This window comes from Pecten maximus, chromosome 7 (assembly GCF_902652985.1).
Source record: "Pecten maximus chromosome 7, xPecMax1.1, whole genome shotgun sequence".
NCBI lineage: Eukaryota > Metazoa > Mollusca > Bivalvia > Pectinida > Pectinidae > Pecten > Pecten maximus.
In genome coordinates, this window is record NC_047021.1 from 14,947,794 (window position 1) to 14,960,192 (window position 12,399).

Genomic DNA, 12,399 nt, shown 5'->3' on the forward strand with positions numbered 1-12,399 from the left:
GGCGTCTAGAAATCTATAGTTACTCCAAATAATCCGAAGGTTTCTGATGTTTTATCGACCTTTTAAAAATCTGATATGATATGGGCTAACATCAGAACCAAGGGGCACTCTCTACTAGAGTTGTCGTTCCTTACATTCACTTACAATAATAGGACTGAGACCACAATTAAGTACTTCCGGGTTCAGGCCCCGCGAATGAAGTCCCCTCAAAAATGTATGTATTTCAGGAAAACAAATCAAATGCCTCTTTGAACTCGATTTTTGTTGATGAATTTAATGTGGATTTATAGTAGAGATGTCAATCTAGGTTTTGTGATGTAAAATAATAATATTGATCATGTATTATGTGCTCCAGGACCCTGTGTGATGAGTCCTGATTTGACCTCTACCCCTGACCCGGATGTATATAATCCACGTTGGTGACACATTTTGACAGCTATCTCCAGAAAATGCCCAACATGCTGGGTTGAAACTTTTATATTTTGCTTCTCAGATGTTGGTCTTTGCCAGGTGAGATGGAAAGTTGCATATGATATTTTGGGAATTTATTATGAATTTTAATGTTACAATGAAACATATAGCGAAGCTAATTGTGGTCTTAGTCCTAATGTAAGTTGCCAGTGAGTGTAAGGAACGACAACTCTGGTAGAGATTGGCCAAGGGGGTGGGATGGGGGGAACTTTTTGCCGCTTTTCACTATGGCAGGAGTCCGATATGTTAGTTAGATTTTTAAAATGTCGATAAAACACCAGAAACCTTCTGATTATCCGCCAATGTGATTCGCGTTACTTGTTAGACTGGGTTACCTGCCGTTGTATTTCCACTCTCAGCTTGGCTTCGCCCTGAACATAAAAAAATATTCATGAGCGCAGCCTAACGGAGAGAAATGGTACTAGTAAAGGTAGATAATCCACCCTCCAGTGACGTAGGAGGTTAACGTTTTGTGACGCCACACGAGAAGGATGACTATACCCGATGCACGACGTCACGTATAAGACGTAACACGAGATGACCTTCACATATCAGGTGTGATCATCATCGCCTTTGTTTCCACACTCGGACATGTCACAGCATAACATACAGGGAAGGTGTGCCCATGTCTGGCACTGAGGGAATTGGATTTACATACTCTGCATTTATCTGGCTTCATACACAGGCATATTTAGGGGAAATATAATCTGTATCACAGAAAAGTGTACTCTACTGTTACCCACCTACGCGTAGACAAGAGTTTAAAACACACAGTAGTATAAAATTGTTTGTGCTATTTTAAAGACCGATTTTAAATCCCTGACATTTAGTTTGTTTGTTTGTTTGTTTGTTTGTTGATATTTTTTCTTTTTTTTTTCTTTGATGATATCACTTTACTGATAAATATGACGATCTAGAGTCTAGACTTTTAATCCACCATCATCAATGATTTGCAGTTCTTATCGCTCTGCGTCTGTCGTTAGTCGTCATTTCTTGGAAGGATATTTCTGAAACTTCATATGTACATGTCGATTCCGCATGGTCCTTAGTTGTGCCCAGTCTATTTTGTGCTGATATAAAAGAAATAAAACGATAGGAGAAATCTTGATTTTGACAGTTAAAGTGGTTTTATTTTCTGGAGAAGTACCCAAAGTTATTATGTAGGTTACTGTCAGTCCCTTCTGTCCATTTGATTTGGAGATTGCCCAGAGATCAATATCTAGATAGAATGGATCTGTTATTAAATTTAGACATTATGCTTTTCTTTAATTATATAGCATCATATACATTTTTACTTTACAGTTTTAAATCTTAAAGTTTAATGTACTGATCAATTTGAATACCGATGGTTTTCTCATGTATATGTAGGTTCCCTTTGCTTTTAAATTGTTTAGAGGCAAAGAGGCAAAATGAAAAAGCTTAAAAAATCATTCCATTGTGGAGATCCCCCTGGGGTATCGTGTTTTTATATCATTTTAATTCACGTACCATTTCAATGTATTTGTATCTAAACTGATAAAATTGTTTTCCCTTATCTAACATAATATCACGGACTTGATGATATTGATATTACTCTGCTTCCGTCTGTCTATCGTACGGCAGTGGAAAATAACACGGGATTTTATTAAGAAATGCGAAACACAATAGCTTGCTGGACGGCCTCTAATTATGACCACTTGATGACCTGAGATTAATGAGTTGTCTCTTGACGATGTAACAACGACTAGGTCTGTTTGTCGCCATGGTTACCACCACACTGTACCTATATATACCTGAGCTGAGTGTGACGTGGACTTAATTACAAGCAGATATAAGCACACCTGTGCTCTTTATGTGGCCCTCATTGACCTCCGTCCTTCATTGTCCATGGTTGTCCATACAGTGGCCGGTGTTAGGTACTTTTACAATAGGCATAGCTAATCGATTTCTGTCTGATCACAACTGGTGCCCGAACCAGCATCCACCAGCGGACGTAACTCCGTAGGCACGGTGGACAGTACTTACTAGCTATAGTTTGCCTGGCAAATAGATTCACACAGAAGAGAGATTGCGTGTAGATAATCCGGGTTCGATTCCCAAAAAGAGTGCTTAGTATACATTGATACCAAACTTTTTCTTCAAATTGTTGTAAAATTACAGTTTTCGTTTATTATGACGTTTATTATGACGTTTATTACAATTTAAATTACGTTATGAATAATTTGTCTACAATCATATGAGAATTACAGGGCAATAACCTTCCGAAGAAGACAGTTCAATACTTATATTTCTGTTTTGAATTGAAGTTTCTCTTACATTCCACAGTGACGTGACGTCACGACTTCAGGCGACCGTTCCTAGTGAAAAAAAGAATATATAGAGTTCGTTGAAATCAACACAAAATCATCAAGTTAATTTCAACCTTTTGACCAATGTACTCCACCGGGAGGATGTTCACTTTTTATACCACAGAACTACATAAATTGTTGATAAATCGTGATTTTAATCCGGTATCACGACTTCTTGTGACCTCAAAAATACACTTAATATAGTGACGTCAGACAAAACGGCGACATTAAGTGACGACGTCACGAACATTGTTCTTCATATCACTAAACTAATGTGGGAATTAACGTCTAATAACCTTCTGCTTTGTTTTGTAAGGTTTATAGTGACAATGCAAAGCAAATGGGAATATTACAAATGTTATTATGAACGTGGCGTATCTTAATAGGCTGTGAAATTGCGTTTAACACGAATATGACCCAGTGGCAATTATTTTCAATCAGATTCGAAAAACTTTCATCATTATACACAGCGTTATCACCTAGATTACCTAATAAGATTGACCTAGTTCCATACACCGTTTTATAATTTCTAAACTTTCGTTCGTTTTAATGGAACGCAGAATACAAGAAGAAACGAAATTCTATTTTCTAATGTGCTACTTGGATCAAAGATGGTGGAATTGTGATGCTTCAATGTATTATGAAAATCAGGTGTCGGTTTTTTGAGCTCCATTAAATGGTACCGTACCTATTCGGTACAAATGGAACAAACATATCGTTTCTTTATTCGCAGACTGTTGTGTGGAAAACATCACTATGACACTCCATTATAGAAGAGAACGGTAACGACATGTGAACTGTGCCTTCCAATCCATCACGTCAGTTTTTGTCCAGTTAAGTAGTGTGAATACGTCCCCATACACATGAAAATAAAGATGAAGTTGAAAACAAGATGTTCAAGTTACTATAGGTGTCAAATGTAGAGGTTTCCTTGATAATACAAATGAATATTTCAATATATTTCATTATAAGGTGCGAATCTGCTTCTTTGATTTATATAAGGGCTCAGCATAATAAAGAACAACCCACCCACGCCATCCGAACACACAGGAATCCTGACTTTATTGGCCAGATAACGTACACATGTACAGCATGTGTAACATCAAGGTGTACATGGAAGTAAAAAAAATATTGCTGAAAGCCCAGCTGATACCAGAAAAATTCCAATGGTTTTCCAAAGGCGTTTATGAAAGGGTTTGTTACGCGTGATTAATTCTGGTAGATAAATGATAAATATATATTTATCACTGACAATTACAAAACACAACAACGTGTAACAATGCCGGATCAATGAGTGCATCCAGGTGTTCAGATACTTGGCAATAGTTTCTATTATTGAAGGGAAGCAACTCTTAGAAAGTTTTCAAATAGAGACAAAATATTAAAGAAGGGAGACAACTCGGACGAGGTTCATTCAGAAATCTTAAACCTAATATACACATGCTTATGTATTGACCAGCGAGCTACTTACCATGTTAATTTTGTAAGTCTACATACGTAATTCGGTATATCTAACGATATATGTACTATACTAGTTCCAAGGTGAGGTTGAGAGTGTTAGCGACATGCATTGTAACTATCAATCCCGATTTGATTATGTAGTTAGCGACTCCATTTAACACACACTCCAATGCTTGTTCAATACATTTGCACCTATGCTACAGTCAACATTTCTTTTTAAATTCAGTTGTACTTCACCTTTGTTTGTCAGGAAGGACAAGGGAAAACCATGGACTCAGACTGTGGTAGAATACAACACCGACCCACACCCAACGTTCTTATAAACACATTATTACCATTCCGAGTATTATTAAATATGTACAAGACACAATCCCAGTCGGAGTCTCACAAACTTGAGTAGGACCACCTTACATTCAGTATTGACTTAACGCATTAGTCTTATGAAGAAACGGTGGAATGTATTTTAAATCATTTTTTTTCTTTAGAGTGTGTTGGTCAGTTTTAAAGGGACACCGTGGTTAGATTAGGGTTTTATCGGTGTTATTATTACATTTGGAAGTACAATGTTAAAAGTGGTTACTAAAAGTATGTCGCCCAAGTAGTGAAGCATCGCGATAATATCATGTTTTACTTATCAAAACATGTTGCCTTCTTTCCTTCTTTAGCTGACTTTATTTGACAGTCTAGTTTCCAGCTTAATCAGATAAAACACTTTCTAAGAAATAGCCTCGTCTAAAGGCTATATTTGAGATAGCGATGCGAAAATATCGAAAGCGAGGCGGCATTGCACCACTTTGTATAACATCATTCTTTCGGGTGAAAAGTGTACGCTGACCCGGTCAAGATTCCAGTACCCGGACAATGAACTTTATCAAAGATCAAATAAATAATTCAGCTTAAACAGAAAGGTATATTTTTATTTATTAAGCCGTTATTGAGATAACAACAACAACAACAACAACAACAACAACAACAACAACAACAACAACAACAACAACAACAACATTAGTTCATTATGAATGCATGTTTGAAGAAAATGATACGGGTCCGGGCATAGCGTACAGTACAAGAAAGTAGACTTTCACCCACTTGTACCAGGTGTACGTACAGTGTACAGTATTCAGTGTAGGATGAAGGCTTCGTCCTTTATTTTTATGACATTCCCGCAATCTATCTTTTGTAACAGTAAATGCTCTTTGTTTTTCAGTATTTCAATATGATTTCAATCTTGTCTAGACATTAACTAACTCAGTACGAACATAGTAATTTACCTATTTTCACAACAGATAGCAGTTATTAGCTCGCCTAAGAAGCATTCTATTCAAAGAGTTTTGAAAAAATCCCGCCTTTTTTCATTTTTTTTAAATTTTTTGTTTGAGCGTATGTTGTTCCTGGCTGCCGGTGTTTCTTTGTGGTGATCCTAATTTATCCATTGATGAGAACGAACATATCTTCAGATGCTTCCAACTTGGATTTAAATTACCAACTGTAGCATCGTTTAGCATCGTGTACACCTCCCAACCCCACCCCACCCACCCCCTTTTTCTCCCTTCCTTTCTCTCTCTATATCTCCTCCTCTTTCTCTATCATATACTCATACAGTACCATTATACATGATTGTTACGCTTTATTCAGTGATGTCATCCGTCAGTCAAATCCTTTAAGGAGACAGATTTATTCAAGTATTCAATATGTTTTTTTTTCTGAATCCTTGTCCTTATGTTTGTACTCCATGTTAACACAGAAATGATATTTAAAAAATATGTTTATACCAATGTACAGCGATAATAACACTAGCTAGACTAGATTGTCGTGATCCTGATTTGAGTATTGTTATAAAAGGGTTTGCTAATTGGATATAATGTTGTTATTTTGATCCATAATACATTCTTTAACTCATTATCTATTATTCAGAATTTTTAAGAAATGTCACTGTTGTCTAATGAAGGTATTTAATTGGTTATGTGACGTTCCATATGTGTATCGTAATCAAACTTTAATACAACATGACATGAAAACATATATAGTTACATCATTAAGAGAGTTATACAATTCTACATCAAACACGTGTGATATATTGTTCAAGGTACAAAACTCCGGACATGCCGGAAACACATGAGCGCTCCAGGAAAACGACCTTTTGGTTCAAATAGCCACACGGGTAATCTTAACACAGCCTTTTCGCGTTGCCTTAACAACGGCGCCGTCAAGAAAAGGAAAAAATAGTAACCCTCCACCCAATCATTAGTAGATCCGTAATTATACCTTGATGAATGCTCGACATGTAGATATACACACAAAATCAATACTCGGCATATATACGGTTCTCGGTCTTCGCCAGAAATGTAGGAACAGTTAAATGTAGTTTAAAAGATATACAATTCAGTTTCATTTGATTTTCAAATATGCATAACCTAAGCTATCAGCACACCAGTTCATGTATCATAGAGGCAAATTCTATTGATGACATAAGCTCTCAGCACACCTGTACATGTATGGTGAAGACAAACAATATTCATAATCGTATGTGAATTGACGTTTTATTTGTCGATGTAAACCACTGATTGTACACTTTACATGCACACACACATACACAGTGTAAGCAATGATATTCATGGGTACTGTAAAGTAGCATGGAGCAGAAATGCACCATGTTTTGGACACGATGATTGTATGCATGATTTGAAAATAAATAAAAGACTATTGCCTTTTCTTGATCTGCCAATGGAAGACCAAACTAATGCCGATTAACTACATTGGGTGTTCTCATTGGATGCTCTCACTGGATGTTCTCATTGGATACTCTCATTGGATGTTCTCATTGGATACTCTCATTGGATGTTCTCATTGGATGCTCTCACTGGATGTTCTCATTGGATACTCTCATTGGATGTTCTCATTGTATACTCTCATTGGATGTTCTCATTGGATATTCACACTTGATGTTCTCATTGAATACTCTCATTGGATGTTCTCATTGGATGCTCTCACTGGATGTTCTCATTGGATACTCTCATTGGATGTTCTCATTGTATACTCTCATTGGATATTCTCATTGGATACTCTCATTGGATGTTCTCATTGGATGTTCTCACATGATATTCTCATTGGATACTCTCCCTGAATGTTCTCATTTGATGCTCTCACTGGGTGTTCTCATTGGATACTCACACTTGATGTTCTCATTGGATACTCTCATTGAATGTTCTCATTGGGTGTTCTCATTGGATACTCTCACTGGATGTTCTCATTGGATACACTCATTGGATGCTCTTATTGGAGTCTCTAATTGGATGCTGAACGCCAGACCAAACAGGTTTTGTGAAATTTAAGCAGTGAGCTAACCCCCGATCCTTCAGGCATTGTTACCTTCCAGGCATTGTTACCTTCCAGGCATTGTTATCTTCCAAGCATTATTACCTTTCAAGCATTGTTACATTCCAAGCATTATTACCTTCCAAGCATCGTTACCTTCCAGGCATTGTCACCTTCCGGGCATTGTTACCTTCCGGGCATTGTTACCTTCGAGGCATTGTTACCTTCCAGACATCGTTACCTTCCAGGCTTTGTTACCTTCCAGGCCACCGTGGCCAGACATCGTTACCTTCCAGGCATTGTCACCTTCCGGGCATTGTTACCTTCCAGGCATTGTTACCTTCCGGGCATTGTTACCTTCGAGGCATTGTTACCTTCCAGACATCGTTACCTTCCAGGCTTTGTTACCTTCCAGGCCACCGTGGCCAGACATCGTTACCTTCCAGGCATTGCTACCTTCCAGGCATTGTTACCTTCCAAGCATTGTTACCTTCCAGACATTGTTACCTTCCAGGCATTGTTACCTTCCAGGCATTGTTACCTTCCAGACATTGTTACCTTCCAGGCATTGTTACCTTCCAGGCATTGTTACCTTCCAGGCATTGTTACTTTCCAGGCATTGTTACCTTCCAGGCCACCGTGTCCAGGCATTGTTACCTTCCAGGCATTGTTACCTTCCAGGCATTGTTACCTTTCAGGCATTGTTACCTTCCAGGCATTGTAACCTTCCAGGCATTGTTACCTTCCAGGCATTGTTACCTTCCAGACATCGTTACCTTCCAGGCATTGTTACCTTCCAGGCATTGTTACCTTCCAAGCATTGTTACCTTCCAGGCATTGTTACCTTCCAAGCATTGTTACCTTCCAAGCATTGTTACCTTCCAAGCATTGTTACCTTCCAGGCATTGTTACCTTCCAGGCATTGTTACCTTCCAGGCATTGTTACCTTCCAGGCATTGTTACCTTCCAGGCATTGTTACCTTCCAGACATTGTTACCTTCCAGACATTGTTACCTTCCAGGCATTGTTACCTTTCAGGCCACCGTGTCCAGGCATTGTTACCTTCCAGGCATTGTTACCTTCCAGACATTGTTACCTTCCAGGCATTGTTACCTTCCAGGCATTGTTACCTTCCAGACATTGTTACCTTCCAGGCATTGTTACCTTTCAGGCATTGTTACCTTCCAGGCATTGTTACCTTCCAGACATTGTTACCTTCCAGACATTGTTACCTTCCAGGCATTGTTACCTTCCAGGCATTGTTACCTTCCAGACATTGTTACCTTTCAGGCCACCGTGCCCAGGCATTGTTACCTTCCAGGCATTGTTACCTTCCAGGCATTGTTACCTTCCAGGCATTGTTACCTTTCAGGCCACCGTGTCCAGGCATTGTTACCTTCCAGGCATTGTTACCTTCCAGGCATTGTTACCTTCCAGGCTTTGTTCCCTTCCAGGCTTTCCATCGTCATATTCGAAAGAAAGTAGCAGTATATTTATAACGAATGCACGAGTAATAGAAAAGGAAGACAACTTGACGATGCTCTGCTGTAACGTTCGTATACGGTGGTAGTTTTCATAAAATAAACAGAAGCTTAAAGAATAGACCTAAACGTCCATGGTTGTCCTTCCTCAGATAGAGGCAATACCTTCCGAACGACTTGTAACCTTAGATGATAGCGGAATCTATGATAATCAGTAGGAAATATGTGGCTTCGATGATATATGTACAATGTAATTAAAAATATATATCAAGTGGACTTAATGTACGATCGTCTACTCCGAATTTGATTACATACGGAGATCAAGAACTAGGCCGACATTCTCTAGTTTATGTTATTAGCTTATGATGATTTTTAAAGATCGCTGTTGTAGAATATCTTTACGTAGTAGACACATAGATAGATATTTGAAGCGTTTAAAAAATCAATATTTTTTTCTAATTGTTTTAATATAAAAATGTCGAAAAAGTCGGACAAAGTTCTCTTTTCCAGAGCCTAGACACTTAAGTATATCAACAAAAAATGATGACTGAAATCCGAAGTGCTTGTAGCGAACGCGTATGTCCGCTGTAAGAAGAAACATGTACCTTATTCGACAACAGTTCTATACAACGTGAATCTATTACATGTACAATGTATAAGCGTCCAGTCATGTGCTGGTAAATAGAGCGAATAACATCAAACTCGGTGAAATACAGATCCCCAACACTTCATATATCCTATCTTGACCATGGTGTCAAAACCAGCGGGCTCGTGATTGGAAGTCTATGTTGGTGTAATGAGCGAGTTTTATGATATTACACAGAGGCTTTCATCAAGGATTGTACACTAGACACACAAGTGGAAATAAAACATGTAATAATATGTACGGTATAAGTTAAGTGATAGATATAGAACTGTATCATACAGCCGCTTCCTTCCTCTAGGACTCGGGATGATGGAGACTAAAAATGTAAAAATCCAGAAAATCTGCCATGGAAAAAGTCATCCACCAAACCTATATTTTTGGAATATTTATATATTTATAAGAAATTGCATTACATGTATAGGATTGGTACAGGAATTCTCAAACGAATCCTTTAGCTGTATATTATGTATTTCTGCTGGTTAGTTTGTTGCTACACGAGGTGACAGTAAGTGTGTAGGAAACAGCGTAAAGTAGTTGTCTTTAGTTAAGTGGACGGTTGTTCCAAATTAAAGCCTGAACATCAAATTGTAGATTTAATACCAGGAAAATACCACACTATGTCATACAGATGTCTCGATCTGTAAGGACAATACTGTACCGACAGATCAACAATCAGTATTATTATCAATTATGGTCAGTACTGTTCCATAGCTACTTTATGTCTACAAGGAGACAGATTTACATAAGTACTTAATACTTGTTTCTGAATCCTTTTTGAAATCATATTGTATATATTATATTGCCATGTATTATTGAATAAAATAAAGTTTAAACTAACAATCAGACGAATTTTAAACAAACTACTCTCTGCAACATCTAGTTATCATTTTCTGATTATATTAATTATTACAAAACGAAGCGCATTTCATTTTTGATTTTAATGTACGCCAGTTCGTTCTCAACACACAACATGTTTCTTACCCTTACTCGGACGAGTTATCAATTCTCTGTTCAATGTGATTGAGGATTGAGATGGACGGTATGGTAAATTATCTTTATAACGACTCTACAACACTTGGAGATTTATTAGGTACTTCATTTCGATTTCAGTTGGACTGGAGTGGGATTATGAGATACGCATACATGGACGAATTCTTATTTGGCACTGTATATCACACGACTCACAAAGTACCTTTCTACAGATACTTATACTAACACATATACTATATGTAATAGTATACCTCAAATAGAAAATAAATTGACTTAATCATAAATACCCTGACTTAATTATATAACTCAATTATAAAATACATTGACTTAATCAGTAACACCCTGACTTAATTATATACCTCAAATAGATATTACATTGACTTAATCATAAATATCCTGACTTAGTTATATACCTCAAACAGAAAATCTTAATCATAAATACCCTGACTTAATTATACACATGTACCTCAAATAAAAAATACATTGACTTAATCATCAATATCCTGACTTAATTACATATGAAATTCGTTTTACAAACTGGTAGATAATAACATTGTAAATTACTTCCCTTTCTCCTTCAAACGGTTATAATAACGGAGATAATTGTCCTTACTAAATACTGAACATATCGGACAGTAACATACACCTGCACGAGGAAAACGGGATACTTTCCCATACATCGCATCATTTAAAAATCTATTTAATGTATTCTAATGGGACTGCCTTATGACATTCACTTAAAACTCTGATACTTAATCAACTATCTCCTTCGCTTGATTACATATGTTATATACCTACGATTCTTATATTACCTCATTATAAAGGTCCTATTTACCTACCTTCTAACTACTGGCTATGGGTTATTCAGCCAAGAGTTTGTTTATAATTAGCTGCAATTTCCACTTATTTGCCGTCTTGTACACAAAACAAGTTAATAATTTAATAGAAGTTTTACTAAGACTGATAATCCGTGACGAGTCTATATAGCACTCCAGTAACAACCGAAGTACTCCTGTTCTGAAAGGGGGCGGCTATTTAAGTATCCGTTTTTTAGGAAATATGATCCTCGCTAATTCTTACGTTTTGTTATGGTTTTTCTGTGTCAAGTAAAGGTTTTTAATCAAAGTATAATGTATTTGTGATCCTAAAGAAACAGTCCTGGTTGAAGGGAGTTATTATGGTTTTGTATTGTCGCGAACTCTACACACTCGGCTGTGATTGGCACCGAGTTTTCTACAACACTGCGCCCTATCCGGGTCTTCCATTTCTAATAGTCGGTGAGGACGGAACGCTAGTAACGGAAGTGCTTCAATAACGGACACACTGACCACTACGGCCACAGGATGGACATCTGAAGTAAGTATTCCACGACTTCCCACACACAAAGATAGATAAAGAAAGGTAGATATCAATATTTCGCAGATCAATTACTTTTTAAACACAGGTAAAGTAAAGAAAAGCAAATATGTTTCTATCACAAAAGGCTACCTGCAAAACAATGCCATTATATGTACCACCAAGAGATGAGTACTGCATGTATATAATACATATATATAAGCTATGGTCAAGACACGATCTAGAAGGGTTTACTGATAGTTTTAATTGTATAGGAGGCAAATGATGAACATTATATTATACATTTATTGGCACTACTTTGGGGAGATATGAAATGTATCCATCCAATTTGAGTGATATATTCCCCGGGGGT

General features: G+C 37.3%; 1 protein-coding gene across 1 annotated transcript in view; it reads left to right on the forward strand.

The window, feature by feature from the left end:
* Nucleotides 1-11,964: 11,964 nt before the first annotated feature.
* LOC117331715 overlaps nt 11,965-12,399 on the forward strand; it is a 33,880-nt gene continuing 33,445 nt past the window's right edge. Inside the window, exon 1 of the mRNA XM_033890562.1 lies at nt 11,965-12,047. The gene's annotated coding sequence lies outside the window, so the exon portion shown is untranslated. The remainder of the gene's footprint in view (nt 12,048-12,399) is intronic.